Source organism: Haemaphysalis longicornis, unplaced genomic scaffold, assembly GCF_048455015.1.
Source record: "Haemaphysalis longicornis isolate Haplotype H1 unplaced genomic scaffold, Haemaphysalis longicornis Haplotype H1 scaffold_9, whole genome shotgun sequence".
Classification (NCBI taxonomy): domain Eukaryota; kingdom Metazoa; phylum Arthropoda; class Arachnida; order Ixodida; family Ixodidae; genus Haemaphysalis; species Haemaphysalis longicornis.
In genome coordinates this window covers 35,322,889-35,328,399 of record NW_027526460.1, presented here as the reverse complement: position 1 = coordinate 35,328,399, position 5,511 = coordinate 35,322,889, and positions in this window count along the sequence as shown.

The following is a 5,511-nucleotide window of genomic DNA, read 5'->3' as shown; positions in this document are numbered from 1 at the left end:
AGCGACTTGTCGTGGGATGCCTACGAGTGGCAAACCTGAAAGCAACGAAATAGAGAAGGTACCAAGTTTTTAGGCTCATGTCGACGGCCGAGATACACTTACGGCTGCCTGTGATACGAAGCAAACTGCTCACCTTTGCAGCGACGACGACAGTGTGATCGTGCACGACTTTGAGAAGAACGCGCTGAACGAAGCCACTGGTGAGGTAATTGTGGGCTTCCAAGGATTTATTGGCCTTCAACTGTTCCCTAGTTACAAAGCTAGTTCCCTGACTGATGTCAGCTTCGTCCACACTTGGAAACAGTTGAAGGTCATCGGTCAAGTCTTCGTCGCTGCCGCACCTTCTAATTTTGTACACGTACCTGTCGCGATCGTCTACCCCCAGCCCCTTCGCGTAGTCACTCAGCTTCATAGCGGGAGGCAACTGTTGAAAACACGGTCACGCGTTAAGCTCGACGCGGGGCACCCTCTCGCTCAATCCACAAGCACGCCGCAAACGTGGGCGACATGGTGGTCCCACACACCACCACATCACACTTAAGATACGCGTGGATGTAACGTCAGCCGCGGTAGTTCAAAGGAACACAAGAAATAAATACAACGAGTTAGCGCGAAGCAAGCCATGTTAGTCGCCCTGCCGTACGTGCGCCGTCGCATAACAACACAACCGCACAAATGGAGTCGGCGCCGCCGCGCGGCCGAGTGCTCTGTGAATACTCCTTATAGGGACCGGGCAGCTAGACGGGTGGCGCCACCACTCGGCGCTCCGCTCGTCAGTGGAATGAGCCGGTGCATTGAACTACACAGCCTCCAGTTGTTTTTGTTGTGTTTGCTTCGGTGCTTTGTATGTTTCGGTGGCGTTGTGAGCAGACATATGAGATGAAACGAAGTCTGGACAGGTGTGTTGGCTTCTTAGATGCAGTAATGACTACGTAAAGTTGTCGGACGCGTCTAAAGTTGGGTATCGGCTGCAATCGCATGAGCGCTTTTTGCAGCGATCTGCGCTTGGCTCCACCCGTTCTGAGTACGAATAAAACTACTATTATTAGTATTATTTTCTTCTTAAATGCACTAACGGCTACGCAAACTTATTGGATGCTTGTAAAGTTGGGGAAGGGCTACATTGACACGAGCGCTTTTTGCAGCGCTCTGCGCCTGGCTCCACGCGATCTGAGTAGGAATAAAACTATTAGCAATATTAGAATTCATTTCTACCACTTGAAATTATCTCCACTGGTTTCAATGACTACTGTTTCCACGCCAGCCTTAGCGCTGGGATATACGTGTGCTTTAAATTGAAAGGCACCTGCATACGAGATGGATTACCGTGTAGCCGTATAAATGTTGCGGTAATTTACACTTTCTGTAACCTTAAGCTTTGTACCTTCTGTTTTGGTGAGCGACACTGTGACAGCATGGGAGCCTGAAAGCCGAAGTGGAAATACCACGTTTGTGGTGGTCATTTTATCAAGAGCCAAAGTTATTTACCAACTCAAAAGCCCAAGCTACAAACCATCTCTCCTCCCCTTCCCGTTTTACCACCTGCGTAGAATAAAGGCTGGAACCGATAGTTAAAAAATGTGGCAGTGTTAACGTCAGCCGGTGTTTTTTAATGCTTAAGTATTCTTTACAGAGTACCTAAAAAATCGTGTAATGCCTGGTGAAGACACCAAAAACGCGCGATTAGTTGCCTCAAATATGGGTGCATGAGCCTGAGTCCTCCACCACAGACACATTTCGGACACGCTGGAAAAAGGTTTAGATTTGGAGGGGGTATGGAAGTTCAAAATTAAACAGAAAAATCATCTAGCCCTCCGTCTAATGATTATTATGATAATTGAATACAAAGCTTTATTCGTGCGAAATCGAATGGGAAATGGTCCAAGTCAAAGACGCTGCGATCAAAAGACGAAACTGCGAGCTGGTCTAATTCGATGCTTAACTAGACAAAGTTGAAATCCAGAAGGCAACCAAGGAAACCCATACGATAGAGCTTTGCGATAAACCATCATCGTCGTTAGACGGAGGTGTGCATGGTTTTTCAATCGTAGGTGGAAGCTTGTAAACCGACCGCAGCATTCAGTTGTGAAGCTGAGTACAGGCTTCGGGCACCCTCCTGTCTTACGTCCTTCAGCCATGCAGGAATTGGTTTTTGAAAAACCATTTACCAACTAGCCAGTAACCATTGCAATTCTTGTAAAGCAATGCTTCTCCACGACAAGCAATAACGTTCTACTATCATGCGGTATTTATTCGATCAACGATTGCCGATGACTGTAGTAAAAGCATTCCTCTGAAATTAAACACGTTTCAGCCGTAGGTAATGAAGTTACGGAAGCGTCGTCCGTCACAATTTCTGTTTTGAGGTAAATCTTCGAAGACACCCCCCAACTTTGTCTTTCGCTTGTGCACGACGTCAACGCCGTTTCGTCATCAACTGCCAAAGGCCAGCGCTGCAGCATTCCTAGATCGGTTGCACACACCGGCTTTGTGGGAGCATTTACTAATATACTCCTCGATTCGCGAAACTGTATGCAGGCATGAAAAAATTGCATGAAGCAACGAACTTTCACTTCCAGCTTGACTTCCAGCTTGGCGCATTGAGCGTCGTCTGCTATTTGTAAATACTGAGTATGGGCGTAAATAACACACATGGCATGCTTCGTAAACGTCACATCCACGCTGAAGATTTACCGATCTGAAAAATGCCCGTGGGGTTACGTACGCTTTGCAAGCCGCACCGCCGAAAAACGACAGAAAGCCATGCACAACTACGCTGCGCTGACCGCCACCGGCATTCCACTGACGAGCGGTTCGCCACGGGCGGCGCTGTTCGCTGAAACGACGCTGGCGCCATACAACGGCCGCCCGGTCCCTATACATGCGACAGTCCAGTGACAGTCCTCAGTACTGACTGTATTTTTTTTAATTTTTTTTTCAGCAATGGTAAAGTGGCATAGCGCAGGCATTATGAGTTGTAATTTACGTGTTTAACATGTTTTACTGAGTAGCATGTCAGTGTTTGATGTGCCAATTTGCTCATTATGTGATCGCCTGCCCTTGTATGTGCTAATGACTGTGCTGCAGTCTAAGGCTTGCTGCTGCAACTTAGCGGCCGTTTGCGGATGGGCATGTTGGCTACTACACAACCTTCACAGCAAAGAGAATTCCGGCGAACTAGTATGCAACAAATGGCTACGTGGTCTGGGTAGCCCGCTTTGAATAGTCTGTTTTGCGCACTCGTTTCCCCTCGCCTATTTGACGACCGTTTTGAAGAATTGGTTGCTGGGGGGTAGTTGTGCATCATGGTTAAAGGGCTGCGAAGACTATCTTCACAGTGCAGTTACTCTTAAAGAACCCTATCAATTTGTCATGAGCAGTAAAAACAACCTTTCACTTACTTTGTAACATTTCTCAAATTGCTCGATATGCTGTGAATATAGGTATTGCGGTCAGTCTTTACCTGCCAAGCAGCTTTTTTTTCTTCTTTTGCCAGTTTCCTGTTGTCTCTTGTCGGCAAGCAGAGATGCAGTTAGCAGTTTTTACAGGCAGCTTTAAACCTGGTGGGAATGACCAACAAACTGCAACTCCCGTGTCTAGTGTCACCTTTGTTATTGTTACTGTTATATTTCATTGTGCTTTGCACCAATGGATCCCAGGAAGACTAATGTAATGGCGCATTTGACAAACTTTTAATGGTAAATTGCTGCAGTAGCTTGTGTGTGTGTGATGTGTAGTGCCAACTAGTGGAATTGTTTGTAACCTGCATTTTATTGACTGAAAATTGTTTAGTAAAACTTTCATTTTCATCTCAGGCAGGTGAAATGTTTGAGCAATCACGGAATGTAAAGGTCATGTTGATGAAACAGAACTAAAGTGATCATTCACAAATCCAAATAGCAAAATTTCTATCACACATCAAATTTCTGCGTCAAAAGAACCCTCAAGCTCCTCAAGGTTTCGCGTGGCAGCAGGCTGCCGGAATGTTGTGAGAGTTCTGGCCTCAAGTTTTATTTTGACTGTAACGCAATCACGACAGCGTGTATCAGGACGGGTATTGTGAGAGATCAGCGAAGCTCAGCACATATAAAACTAACGTACTCGTAGCATGCCGTTTTACCCATGGTGTGAAATCACTGCATTAACATTGTGTTTGTTTTTGCTGTGCCTGCTACATATTCTTAGCATTATGAAGTAAAGCCTCGCTAAGTGTGCCTTGTTTATCTGTACACCTTGGTAATGCTTGAGTTGTGTTTCCTTACTGGCAGTGTTCAAGCTAGCCCGTGTCAGCACTGTTCATTGAATTCATTTCAAATTGTTTTCTAAATTATGTGCAGGCAGCTTCGCGGACCATGTAAAGCCTCCCCAGCCACATGGAACTCCAAAGGATACGAAGGCAGCAACACGGTTCTGACGTGTTGCGGAAAGAGCTGCGGCACACTAGAAAACCTTTAGAGCTGCAATGCAGTTACTGCCGAGGAATGATGTGAAAGTCGTTTAATCTCATTTTCTTGATTGTTCATGTATATGTTCCTGACGCTGATATAAACCATGTTTATTTTTGTGTGGTAAGCTGCTACGTGGTAAAAAAAAAACTACATAATTCAGCGCATCATCCCAGATTAAGGTGCATGGTGCGAGTACACCCTCAGGGTGTGGTTGTCTGTTTTGGACGTGTTTATGGTCACTGCTGTGCATCAGCTAGCACCACATACATAGCTAATGTACCATTACAAAGTGCAGCCTGTCTAGTTTTGAGTGATATCAATATTATTTATCTTATTGTATGAGAGACAAATACAAATTTCAAACTCGAGAAATCTTATTTTGCTTCACTTGCTTCTCTATTTTCGAAGAGTTATAGAAAACAATTCAACATAAATTGCAGAGTTTGCTGTGCTTTCATAAGACATACCAATTAGTGGCTGCATGACGGAATTAAATTGGTTTCGAAATTCCTTAATCTTTCTGCTAGCAAAGTCTAAAAAGGGAAATTCACTACCTGATATATACATGACTCAGTGAAGAGCAGTGATAGTTTTTGTACATGTTGGCTGTTTGATTTTTTTGGCCATCAAAATTTGGCTGCATTCATTCGGAATTTTTTTAATTGCCAAGCTAAGAATATCGTAATATACATTCATACACGGTTCCACATTTTCAATGCTGACTCATAAGTATGCATGCACGTATATTTCCACATTTAGACCTCAGTACTTAAAATCGTAACAAAATCTAGCCAAATTTGAAGGTAGGAAAATATGCGTACAGCCAACACGTGCAAACTGTCATTCTTCTGCTCTGACCCGTGTTACCTGTTAATCAATTTTGTTTTGTTAGCTTTCTTCTGTTGCTAAAAGGCAAATAGCCTTTTAGCAGACAGGTGAAAAACTATTTTGCTCAAAACAATTTGCTGTAATCACGTGGTCAATTGGCATGTCTTCTAAGCACAGGCAATTTCCTCCATTTACCGTAATTACCCGATTCTAACGCGCCCCCGATTCTAACGCG